The sequence below is a fragment of the Carassius auratus genome, chromosome 7 (genome assembly GCF_003368295.1).
Source record: "Carassius auratus strain Wakin chromosome 7, ASM336829v1, whole genome shotgun sequence".
NCBI lineage: Eukaryota > Metazoa > Chordata > Actinopteri > Cypriniformes > Cyprinidae > Carassius > Carassius auratus.
The window spans coordinates 21,174,959-21,188,875 of NC_039249.1; the positions used below are offsets into that span (position 1 = coordinate 21,174,959).

At 41.3% G+C, this 13,917-nt stretch overlaps 1 protein-coding gene across 12 annotated transcripts in view; it reads left to right on the forward strand.

The window, feature by feature from the left end:
• znf536 (zinc finger protein 536) overlaps positions 1-13,917 on the forward strand; it is a 180,038-nt gene that overhangs the window by 70,996 nt on the left and 95,125 nt on the right. The window contains exon 1 of one of the 12 annotated variants that reach the window (XM_026267905.1): positions 11,575-11,798. The exons of the other annotated variants lie outside the window; for them this stretch is intronic. The gene's annotated coding sequence lies outside the window, so the exon portion shown is untranslated. Of the gene's footprint in view, positions 1-11,574; positions 11,799-13,917 lie in introns of those variants that run through there. 12 annotated transcript variants of the gene reach the window in all.

Below are 13,917 nucleotides of genomic sequence, written 5' to 3' on the forward strand. Positions count from 1 at the left end.
ATACATTAACTGACTCATCACGCAGAGCTATTTGAAAGCCTGCATCCAATGTCCCACGCATCATCCCACGCCTTCTTTACCTCAGGAAGCTTTGGTGGATTTCTGCTTAATCCCGTAGATGATCTGCTCGCGTGCTTTAACTTTGCGCAAGAGCTGATCGGTTTCTTCGCTTGAGAAGCGTTCAGCTTTTCCGCCAACCAATTTCACCATGTAAATAGCGATCCGCCATGACGCAAGCACATCTCGCTCTTAAGGGGAATGAGATGACACTCTGATTGGTTTATTGAACGTTACGCCCATTACTGAATAGGGACAACCCATTCAAAAAATGCGCCCCGGCGCACAGACCATTTTTTCGTCGTTAAAATAGCAAAAGTGGATTTGGACACGCCCTGAGTGCACCTGCACCGTGCGCTTTACATTTTGCATTTAGATCGTTAAAATAGGGCCCTAGGAGTTTTACATTGAGCTCATATGAAAAATTTATTTAAACTTGGCTCACAGCACTTTCTGTTCTCTTCCACTATTATGTGCATAAAAACAGAAAAAAAGTCCATGAATTAAAAAATAAGTACTTTATTTTATTTTAATAATTATATTTGTTCTACTTTTCTAAGATAATATGATATAAAAGCCTTTATATATATATATATATATATATATATATATATATATATATATATATATATATATATATATATATATATATATATATATATATATATATATATATATATAAATATTATATATTATATATAAAATGTTCCTATTGAGGTCTTTTCCATCAAGGGTCCAGGAACTTGTATGGCTGTTGTATGAAGTATATGAAGTTGTGAATTGTTTTCTTGTACCCTTTTAAAGGTTGGTATTGTGTATTATTTGTCGTAAATATGCACAATTATTTTTGCTTATCATTATATTATCTAAACATAACTTTCACTTCACACAGTTTGGTCATGACCCACCAGTTTAGAAGCACTGCTGTACGCCATATCTCCCCTGATAATCTCAAACCTGTATGTCATAATCCAGCCACTGACACTAAAAATTAAAGAGGGAGAGAGAGAATACCAATTTAACCAGTCTCTTACCTTCATTTACCCTCTCTCTCTCTCTCTCTCTCTCTCTCTCTCTCTCTCTCTCTCTCCCTCTCTTTTTGTACTTCATCGAGTATTGCTGCTTCTCAAAAGACAGAAAGCAGACAATTTGGAGCACAGAGAACGTTGATAGTGTTGTGAAGTGCCCCCTCGAGGAGGTGTATGCACGCACACACACACACACACATTGGAGAGTTGTTCATTTATTCCTTGCTCTGATGAGAGCAGTACTTCGTGACTTCAGTGTTTTGTGGCTGACACACACAACACTCTTGTATATATATATATATATATATATATATATATATATATATATATATATATATATATATTATATTAGATTAGATTAGATTATATACATGCATAAATCTCTTGGACCTGCACATACGTAAGAAATCAAAAGAAACATAATTGATTTTGTTCTTGTTTAAAGAGAACATAGTTTTTTTAGCCCTACAACAAAAAGACATTTTGAGTCCCCTCAGCTTTCCAACTTGACACTAATGTAGACTGAAATGCACACTGCCAAAAGTGTGTGTGACGCTTTTGCGCATTTTGTTTCTTTCTTTCTTCAAATGCTAGAATATCCAGTGACAGACCTTGATAGGTGTTTTGTTGGTATATCGCTCTCCTCATTTAATGAGCTTGTTTTCTATTCCGACCCAATTGTCAGTTTGCCTCTATGTTTCCTCTGTCATTCTCTGCCTCTAATGCATTGACAAAGAGATTTTTTTTCCCTCCTCTGAATCAACCGTTCCCTGAATCAAAGCGTGAGAACTTCAGCTGTATGCCACAGCAGCCCTCTTCTGCCACACTTCCTCTGTCTCCCTGCCTGTAGCTTGGCGGCTTCCTCCTCAGCAGGGGGAAAGGTAAATCATGTGAGGAGAAGGACTGGGGAAGGGTAGCTGACTGTGACATGTACCTGTCAGCAGGTACTCAAAATAATTGGTAAATGACTGTAGCGGGATGGAGAGGGCTCTCTCTTCCCCTCCTCTGTTTGATAAATATTTGAGCGCAGCGCAGAGAGTGGGAATATCACAGACGTTGGGCTTGGAAAGCAGACGATACGGAGACAGCGTATTGCGCGGACAAACTAGTTTAAAGTAATACACCTCTGAAGTTAAAAGCTAATCTGCTGGGACTCGATTTTGTAACCTAGCGAAGCAGACCTGCATTTATACCTGCATTAACTCAATTACATAGAGTGTAGGCTTATATTAGACCGACTATACGCACACACTCACACGGGCTTCAGTTGGCAGCCCTCTGCCACTCACACACATTAAATGTGAAGAATGCATAATTCTTCATAATTTTGAAACAATGCCATGGAAAGTTCAGTCCCATAATTACTCGGCGGACAAATGTGCTTTAACATTGGGAAATCTTCGCTCCCTGCCAATTTTAGGAGCGCCATTGGGCTCTGTTTGTCTGATAATGAACAGTATTCATTTTCATCATGTTCCTTCACCCCTCCTCAACTCCCTTTAGACCGTCGTCAATTAAAGCCCTCAGGGTCCTTCTGTGCATAAAGGGATATATAACTCTTTTGACATTTGGCTGCGGACATATTAGGCACACCCAGAGCACATTTAGAGCGAATAGCCTTTATAGCACGTTTAAAAGACCTGTTCCACTTACAGCCAAACAGGGCGACTGAGGATCGGGATGTCCTGTTGGAGGCGGATGGAAGAATAAATGGGGAATTGGATCAGGTAAATGTTTTTTGTAGCTGGTTCAATATTTTTGCGCCCCTCCAATCTGACAGGCATGTCAGGCAATAAGGTTTATAAGATGGTGTTTCAAAGACAGCTGGGTAACGGCAGCTCTGAGACAATATACATGAACACTTATCCTGGCCAAAGGACTTTGGATAGCAAAGCACCCCTTGGTGTAGAGGAAGTGCGTTAGGCTAAAACGAAGGAGTTGGGTATACAAGGCCACGGAGGCACGTCCGTAGCCTTTTCCGCTCTGCCGATGGTAACTGGGGGACTCAGATAGGACGTTTGGGTAATGAGGCGTGAGGAGCATGTCCTATCCTCACATGCCTAGCGAGTGCTCCTTCAGGGCTGTCTGGAGCAGACTTGCAGGGTCATGCATGGCGCTCGTTGGCATAAAACAGCTAAAGGTGTGAAACTCATCCCCGGGGGCCTTTAGCCTCTTCGCCCTATAATGCTGAGTCAACTGAGTGACAGGGCAGTCTGCTCCGATCCGTGGCGCTGGGACAGAATCATTGCTCTAGCATAGGGAAGCCTTCTGAGAACAGACGCCAATGGTTACGGAGTAGCCGCGATGTGCTTCTCAATTGGCTTGAATTACAACATGTTAAGGTGTTTAAATAACCTCTCTGGCGTTTAATAATACAACCCTCGTTTTATGTGGTAGACATAGACCTGTGGCTGTAAAGTAAACTAAGCTCAGAAATCAAGTCAGAATTCCGGTGTCATCAGAAATAGCCCAGTCCTTCAATATTCGCCTCTACCATCTTCTGTAACAAATAAATGTCCTGATACAGCAGCTCTCCTCGGGACATTTCCATTGACATATGAGAATCAGGGAGAAATTTTTGCATCGCTTGCATTCCAAATGAGCCACAGTAAGTGTTTTATGTGGACATTATTATCCCGATATGGCTCTCAATGCATGTAAAAAGGAATGACCCCACCGTCGTGATTTATTCATTCCTGTCTGGGATATATGCATAGGCTCAGAAAATCCTCGATTCTGCTCAGAATGAAGGCGGATATATAATTCATGAAAGCTAATGCATTGTTTCTGTTGCTTCATCTCGTGGCTCTCATACCCCCCCCCCCCACCCCCACCGCCAGCCTATTCTCTGGCAAAAGGTTGGCAATAATATCAGTATTGAAATGAGAAGTTTGAAAGACGCACCGCTTCCTTTTTATGTGTGTGTAAACTGATTTGAATCACACATTGGGGGCTTACTGAGCGGAGCTTTAAATGTTAAATGGGGGTTGAAGTCTGCCTGAACTAATTTGTAGAGCTTTGCACCATGTTGACATTTAAATGTGATAAGAATAGAAAACTGTATGCCGACCTATTTTGAAGATGCTTTCGGAATACATTCGCATCAGCCGCGGTCTATAATTAATAAAAAAAGACAGGATACCCCCCCCTCCTCCAACCTTTTTTTGCACCAGATTTGATTATAATACAACCCTTACAAGGCAGAGAATGACAGAAAAATAAAGAGGGACTAAAATATGAGCATGGAGGGAATTAAGAGGGAAGTGGATAGCACACACCTGGGTTTGGAGGAGGGGTAGAGATTGCATCGGCTGGCTGCTGTGCTATCACATTACCGCGATCCAGCCCCTGTGTTTGTGAGAGCGAGCAGGGAGGAGAGGGACCTCGCCAAATCAGCATGCAAATAACGCCACATTGTTAACTTAATCAGATGCAGGAGAGAAAATATGGAGAGGGGAGAGGAAGGGAGGAGGGATGGAGAGAAGGCAAGATCGAGGGGAGGGGGCTGCACAAACAAGAGTCAGGGTCTTCTGAAATGGCGGAGAGTGAAAGATTAAACCTCTTTACCAATGCGGATGATGTTTATGGGGTGCCGGTGTCAGGTCCTGTAAGGGGTTAAGGGTATGCATGTCTGTGTGTGCATTTCGGTTTGGGAGTGTATATGTGTGTGTGTGTGTTAAGCAGAAGGCAGAGATGATGGAGGCCTCTTCTCTGAGATATATTAAGTGTTTCTAACAGGCAGAGCTCAGTGATTGGCTTCATCACAGCCAATCAAGTGAAAGAGACCTGATGATCTACAATACAATACCGTGTAAGGCAACCTACAGGGTAACAGGTGTCACAAGGTTACTAGAGCTGCTTATCGACACATTTGTTTAATTCAATTCTGATTCACAAATGTTCAATTTAAGTTGATTATAATTTTGGATTAGGTTTGATTCTATTCAATTTATTTTGGTATAGTTGAGTTACAAAGTTCATTTTTCTTACAAATGAAAGAAATTCTGACTCAGCTATTGTTGCAAATTAGGCAGGAAAACTCTTTTGTGGAAATATACATTTTTTTAAATGAATAACAGTACCCAAACATGCTGCAGGTCAATTGCTATTTATTTAAAATATTTTATAATCAACATAGCCTAAATATAAAGCTATAAAGAATATAGTAAACTTTAAATGTATTTTTGGTTCAATTTTTTATAAACTAATTAAAAATCAAAGAATATAGAAAATGCGTCTGCCTCTTTTTTATTGAAGGATAAGTTTCATTAATATTTTTTTTCTCCCTTTTCAAAATATGAGTACATTTATGTCTGTTTTAATGTAAACCAGTCGCATAAGCACTATAAAAACCTCCCATCTTATCACCCAGCTGCTGTGTAGCTTCTGACAGCCAAATTACGCATAGAGGTCACGACCTCCCCGGCAACGCTCATAGGGAGATCAGCACGCAAGGCGCGCTGGTGAGCGATGGTAACACATACAACATGTTAACATGGCAGCTCGAACCAAACCAAAACAGATGAAGGGAGGAATATGTGTAATCCCTCCCCACCCGAACGAAAGAGCCACGTGCCCACCTCGTGTCTCCCGGGACTGAGAGATACCAGGAGGTCGTTTTTCACTAAAACATCCTCGGTTTTATGAACTTATCTTTCCTTTCTCTCCCTTTGCTTGCATCCTCTCCCGCTGATGGCGGGTCACCGTGGCAGGCCCCCCTGAAAGAGGAGGACTGTGTTATCATGTTCAAGGTCACAGAGGGCAGAGAGGAGGATAAGAATGTTTTGAGCTGGCCAGGGGACGAAGAACAAGGGGCTGAGTGAGGAGATGTGTGGAATCTGGTGTGCTGGCCAACCCAGACCTCTTTCAAACTGTGCCTCTGTCTCTTCCCCATCAGTTAAACTCTGATGCCCAAATGCCGCAGGTGGAGCTTCAGCTGACAGGCTATGATCTCCAGGGCAAGTGGGCTTGGCTTCAACCCCATGCAGTGGTACCATGTATTTGGTCATTTGTTCTCAGGTTTTTATTCCTGCTAGTATAGTGGATTGTTTAAATGCAGGGAATGTAAGAGTTATGCCTTCTTTTCTTAAATTCTGTAGAAAACTGGTGTTTAAACCAGTGGTTAATCATTTTGAGGTGCTATGAGTGAAAAAACTTGCAAACTAAAATTGTTACACTTTTAACGTGTTCTAAAAGAACTTATATATATTCTGTAGTGTAGTGTGGATCACGAGTTCTCTTCTATGTAATCATTGGAACCATTCTTCTTGAAAATTACTGCGATCGAAATAAATTATTAGGTAATGATAAGTTTTTCCAAACACTTTGTCAGAAACATCAATAGTCCCAAACTTGCTATTGGTTGAGTCAGTGTTGCTATGTCATGCTGGCCATGAAGGTTTAAAACAACTCAACAGCAGTGTTTTGATAGCGTTTACACTTTTAGGGGATATCAGCCTACTAATGCTCTACTCATAGATGGCTCTGAGTATTTTTATTATTTATTTATTCATTTATTCATAGCATTGAAAAAAAATCGCACACTTGATCTTTAAGTTCTGCTCAGTGCGTTACCCTAAATGGGTCCTTGAAACATCGAGTATAAAATGTCAATTTGCATGGAAAAATATCTGTTAAGCTACAGACTGTGCAACACCTGCTTATTTCTGTTACTTATCTGCATTAAAAGAAACAGTGAATGTAGCTTTTTTATTGCATGAATCAAACCCTCTTTTTTCATATATATAAACAAAAGCCTTTGAGATTTGACCAGCTCTGCTTTTGGTCGTTTAATCATAGTTGTGCGACAGCGTAACGTTGGCATGGAGGTAAAAGTTTTCTGCCCGGTTTGTGGTCGAGCAGCGTTTCTCTCTCTCTCTGTCTCTGATCCTGCTGGGATCTGTGGCCTCACCATTTCCGATAAAGCCTGATAAATAAACATGTGCCCTGATCTCCCTGAGGTCCTCCACCCTCTCTCCAGAGTCCACCCATTCCACACACACTTCCTCCCTTCACAATTAGCCCACAATAAAACACACTTTTCTCTTAATAAAGAGAGGCTTTTTAACATACTCTCTCCCACCACGGTCTTCCTCTTCTCCTTGCAGTGATGAGCGACCGTGGAGAGAAGAAACACAGCTTTAGTAGGCCTATCTCGTCTTACCATTCCCAGTCAAACAATAGAGCAGAAGACAAAAAGAATTACAAATAAAACAAAGTAAAAGAAAAAAAAAAACTAAATATTTGAACATATACAAGGAGTCGTGAGCATTTCCAGTCAACTCTGACTTCCTGATGGCTTTGATAAGATCAGTGGCTTTCTTAAACAGGATGTGAGAGGGCTGCTTTTTAAAAACGTGTGCTATGGACAGAGAACGCTTGCGTAACTGTACGTCTCCGCATAGACTTTCTCACAAAAGTGAAACTTTCTCTCAGTATAGCTCTGGGAGTTTATCAAAGGGACAGAATAAAGAAGATTTAACATCAGCCATATTAAAAAGACATGCAGCGGTTCAATATTTAAAAAGCCCATTTACTGCGACAGAAGTGCTTTTTCATTCAAGAGCATATGGCTACGGTACCTGTTTATAGTCTTATCGCCGTTCTTTCTCTGTGTGGGGGGAAAAGGAGAGACAAAAAAGGAGATATTTTCAAAAGACATTGAAGAATCATTCAATTAACAGCGGCATGATGTAAAATAATTACTTGACTTGCCTCCCTTAATGAGTATCTCTAATTAGCCATACATTTGTTTTGTGAAAACTCCAAACTACAGGCTGCGGTTGTGAAGAGCTGGTAAGTATGTTGAAGTAGCAGCAGATTTTTCTCTCCTGTACTGTCTGTCTTAGGTTGAGCACAATTCGGGACCGATGTATGCACACATGCAGCATGAAACACTGAGTCACATCTCTCTCTACCTCTCTCTCTCTTCTTTTTTTCTCTTTTATTTTAATTAGCCATGCAACAATTAAAAGATTCACAAACTAAATTGAACCTTGTCTCCCTCTCCTCTCGACTCGATTTCAGCACCTGTCAAAACAACACCCCTTGTTGGAGTCATTATGCAAAACTCATACGCACAAAACCAGCATGTGCGAGAAGAAAACAGCAATTATTTCTGATATTCACTTATTTGGGGGTTACATTGACATTTAAGTTTTCCACAAAGGTAATCTTTGTTCGCCGCAGCTGAGAGGTAGAGAGGGTGTCGAGAGAAAACAGACTGTCACCTTCAGACAGTCAAATAAGTGATTGTGATACAGCTTCATATCGCATTAAGCCAGCTCCTCTTTGGTGTCCTTAAAGGGATAGTTCACCCCCAAATAAGGACTTTTTTTTGTTCTGTAAAACACATCACAAGATATTATAAAAAATGTATTTTGTCTACATGTTAAGAAGCAAACATTGCAGGTTTGATCATTCAGAATGCTCTTTAACATATATTCGTGTGTGTGTGATCTACATAAAGCATACAGGTTTGGAACGACATGAGGGGGAGTGAATGATGACATAATTTACATTTCTGGGTCAGCTATATCTTTAAAAGTTCAGAGCTTGATACAACACAACAGTTGCAGTTTTGGTGGAGGGGTGTAGCGCCCAGTCCTAACAATGGAGGCCTGATTTTTTTAATGATTTCTAGTAGTATCCATCAGCATTGTTCCAGAGTTGCTGTCCTGGGCAGAAGGAAAGATGATGTAAGGTTTGGATGATGGCCCTTTTGCCCATCGCCACACTGCGCTCATTGTTTTTCGGCTTTTCTGTGCTGAGGTGTAGTCATGCGTGACGGCTGGTTCCAACACGACTCGCTCGGCCTTGCCACGAAGACACATCCCTGTGTTTCTGACGGGGCTGCCCAAAGATCTTCAGGTCAGACAAGGTTAAACGATTCTTTTTCTGCCTTTGGTGTCTGCAACCTCATGCACAATTGAAATTTCTCCATAGTTGTGGGCGGAAACCACAAGGGAAATTTTTAGTGATGAATCGTCACGTGTTGACCTTTAGTAAAGTATGTTTTACGCTACTTTAGGCTCCATCGCCGGTCACTTGACTTTGTTTCTTTCTTTGTTTGCGAGCGAGGTGAACAGCGTAGCACTTTTCTTTGTCGCTATCCCACTTTTTATGCACAGACCCCCTCTACAATTTAACAAATGCTCACAGTTATCCATCTTTTTTCCCCTCTCACATTCTGAGATCTACAGGCAGGAGGCTTGACATGCTGTGACTACCATTGTACCTCTCTCGCACACACATACACGTACATACAGAGCACATCTGCTGGTCTTCGGGATAATGCTGCACATGTTTAACATAAAGGGAGGCTTTGAGCTTCAGGCCGGCTCTGGATGATGATGAGGATGAGGATGCAGCAGGCCAGGACAATGAACTGTGGGAATTCTTTGCTCTCCCACTGATCTTCCCTCCCCTGGCATCCCAACAAGCCTGTCAGACACACAGGATAAAAGCAGCAGCATTTTTCTCTCTGCTCATCCTTTCAAGGGCTCATACTGATCTGTAGAGATGAGCTGAAAGCTGAACTACCTGTTGAAATGTTCTCTTAAGACGCTCTCAATGACATATTGTGCCAGACAGACACCGGCAGAGACTGAGAGAGTTTTGCAGGCTGATCTAACAGAAGAGAGCTGTGTAGAGAGGAAGGCGATGCGACCCATGTGTATTTGTAACTGTAACAATTTGTCTGTGGTGGCTTTGCAACCTATGAACTAGGTATAATTAGGTTACATACTGTCTAACCACAAATAAGAAAACAACCTGCATCATGCAGAGAGCTGTTTGCTGGATGAGAACAAGTTCGTCCTTTCAGGCTGCGTGCATTTCTTCTGTTTGATTCAGTTTCGGTCTTGTGCTGGGAACCTTTGCTTAATGCCTCATTACAGCCACTAATAATCCAGTTCAGTCAAAGAGCATCGGGAGGAAGAAAAACAAGCCACGTTTTATTGGATTAATTAGAACTATTCTGAAGACCACCTGCAACAGACTAAACACGGGCAGAGAGAGAGAGAGAGAGAGAAGGACAGATCGGACTTCGCTGATAAACGTGCAATGATTTTAACAATCGCTATCAGTTTATGATTTTGTTGTTGTGCATTTCTGGCCATATTCCCATAGGTGCATAGCATGCAGTGCTGTTTCCATCCATTAAATATGCAGCATATGGCAGCCATTTTCAAACATCAAAGAGTTCATTCTTTTTTGTTTTATACGGGGTCCACTAATGATTCGGGGAAATAAAAATGACTTTTGCACTTTCTGTAAATAATGATTGATTTATCAATAACGATGACCTCTTTCATAATTAATTAATCAGCTACTGCATAATAATTAGTCGATGGATTCTGGTCGATAAAGCTTCACAATAACAGAGCAGCTAATGGCATCGCGATCGATAATTTTATTTTCATTTCAACTTGTGAATACTTTGACTTCAGTTTGCTTTACTTGTCACTGCCTTCTCCCCCCTCCAAACCACAGTTTTCTGTAAACGTGCACATACTTTTCCCAAACAAGGATGCAGAAGGACACCAAAATTATGTTATATCAAGACGCAAAGCCCGAAAGACCCAGATCTGCTCTGTGTTATTTGATTTAGGGCTTGAACATGCTGTGTGATCTAGAACATTTAAGGATTAAATGGGTTTAATTTCCTCTTTGAGGTTAACTGTACACTTAAAAACTCTTTGCTCAGAGTCCATTCAAGGCTAAAGTTTACCTGTGTGCGTGCGTATGTGTGTGTTATACGGAAACCTTGATTCTGCCCTACATGTTGATTTGCGAGAAGCCACTAGAGGACCAGCTCAAGGACGTGAACGCGCACAGGTACCTCAAGTTTAATGTAATATTTTGTCGCTACAGAGGCCTTAATTTAGTCGTTTTCACCTTGACGTTCCAAAATCAAAGCCTAGCTCTCCCTAAAGCTATCTAACTGCCAGATAATGCAAAATATATTCATGCACTTTGCAATTCTTACTGCAGTCTCTATCAGAAACCACAATCAGTTCAAATATCTTAGATGCACCTTTGTTTAACATCAGTGCATCACATTTGCCACTTGAATCACAAAGTGCACTGGTGTGTTTGCATTTCTCATGGTGTTATAGAGATCATGCTATATGCTCATAGCATGTTATGCTAAGGCATAAATCGCACTGTGTGCTCTCTGGTGTTGAAACAATGGCCAGCTTGACAAAGCAAAGAAAAGAAGAGAAGGACATCATTCTGATGATGCCATGTGCACCCTCTAATTAAAATGTGGTTTGCAGAGCTTGCAAAAGGAGCAAAATGTGATGTAAAGTGAGGTAAAGATAAGACATAAATCCGGTTGTTTTGCCATGTTGCTTGAAAGGCTCAGTATTAACCACAGACTGTAAAGCTGCATGCCACTGGGCCCTGTGTGACAGTGCACTAAAGGAAGTCTCAGTGGCTTTTCAAGAGACACGGCGGCGGTGCACGCGTTAATTAGAGCACGCTGCTGCTGTTACACTACGTGTGACAGGTAGTATCAGGCCGCTGAGACTCGATCGTTTCGTCTAGCTCGTGGCTAACCCAGCTGCCCCAGCCTGAAGAGAGCAAGTGAGGGAGAGGGAGAGAGGAGGGGGAAGAGGGAGACGGGGGTCTGGGACAAGGAGCCACCACTGTGTTTGCTGTCAGGCCTACATGCTGTGGGCCACGACTCAATGGCACTGATCCAAATAGGTGAGGCATTAGCATTTCTAACAGAGGAAGGATAGGTACTGAAACTTTGCAGGGCATTCTACAAATGCAGATAGCAGAGACGTGCATTGCTGAAGAAATGTATTAAGAGGCAGAACGCTGAAACCTTAAACGTGCTGTAGATGAAGTTGAGTGTTTTAGATTTGCTTCTAGGTATAGCTATAAATGAGCAACCACATGAAAACATAAAGAAGCGAACAGCGCATAGATTTTTTTTAAGCTTTATTTTGAATTAAAATGACAGTGTATGCATTTTGACAAAGTGCCCCCCCCCACCGCCCCCATTCCCAAATGTGCTTGCTGCTCTGCAAATTTGGTTCAGAGGCATTTTCAGATATGCATTAAGCATAGCGATGTTTAAGAGCAGATTTATTTAGATTTTAATGACTTTGTTTCGTTTGAGATAAGGCTTTTGGCTTGGAGTTTCTGCTAATTACACTGTGGAAAATATGCACTTTACTGATAATTGTTCCATAGTGATGCCTCTCTTAAAGTATTCCCAGTATCAAATTTATTTATTAATGTATTCAATTCTTAATTTATTTATAGATGCTCTTTAAAATATTGCAGACTGTGTGTGTTATTGTTTGTGGGTGTATTTGTGTCAGGCGCTTTCGTTCACATATGAACTTAATACTTTGCCTCTGCAGAAGTGAGTGTTTGTGTGTGTGTGTGTGTGTGTGTAAGAAAGAGAGAGTGTATGACACCTCTTTAACCATATGAAATGTCCTTTTTAATCAGAAAAAAAAAAAAAAAAACGAAATGACTTGGGAGCAAGGAAGGCATATTAATGCACTTCATTTGCATACAGTCGTCAGGCGAGACTATGTTCAAAAACAAACTGGATTTGTCAGTTCATTTCACATTGTTCCTTTGTCTATCTGCCTTTGTTATATGGTAAAGATAAAGAAAGAAATCAAATTGAAGAAAAGGGCAAGCAGTTATCTCTCCAAATGAGCAACTGCTCATCATGCCTAGCTTAAATCATAGATTTCTATTGCAGAAGGCATGCTAGCCACATTCAAAAAGGGCCTCGTCTGATATCTGCCATTACTGCGACGTCGACAAAGCCAATTTGAACAACTCGCTTCCCAAAGAAACGCCAAAGTCATAAGGCATCGCACTAAACCCAAACATCACCCAGCACTTTTAGGCCTTTGTTTGAGGAGCGTTGCTTTAATTAGATGACCTGGCAGAGCGAACCATCCGTGATTTATATTTGTCTTGCATTTACTCCTGTATTACAATTTGCTGAATATCAGAAATCCTTACAGAACTGCTTAGCCATGTATAATTTGCAGTGCACGTGCTTACACTCGTGAGTGTGTTTATAACACACCCAGTCTTTAAATACATAATACACCTACAGTGTATTGTTCGCATCCAGATTCCAGCCTTTTTTTTTCTTTTAAATTCCTCAGAGTTATAGCTCTGGACAAAAGAGGAATGGCATTCAGCAGCAGCCCACAGTGTGTTTAGCAGCGACTGGAAGTGGCCTCAGTGTTTTTATTCATGTTGGAGAGATAAGACTTCAACCGACATGGCGTAGGAAGAGCAAATAGCTAAAGAACAGGCGGCCCTTATTAGAGTTCTTATGAGAGCATCAGCAAATATGTGCTCCAAGCCCACTGCCTTCTACTGCAGACTGAGTGTGTGTGTGTGTGTGTGTGTGTGCTGGTTTCTTTGCCTTTGTGTATTTTTCTCCAGAAATGCGATTTTTGTACCAGCCCAGTAGGTTCCTTCAACTGGTTGTCGGAATTGCTGTTCTGTTATTTGTTCTGTTATTTGTTTTCCTGTGCATTAGGCCATGTGAAAACCATGTACAGATGCTGTCATTCTGCCACAAGAAACAGTGAAATATAATGTGTCAGCAGCTCAGGTGCTGAGTCATTAGGTAGCCCCTCTCTAATAAGTAAACTGGGTCAATCTGCACCATTTAAAAGGTTTATTAATGACCAAAGGGTGTGGGTTCCTGGCCCAGAACACTTTACCCTTCCTCAGGCGATGAGTGTGTGAGAGACAAACCAGCGTGTGTTTCCAAATAATGTGGAGAGAAAAGAAAGCTCTCATTTCCATTATTGTGGACGCAGTTTCCTGAACA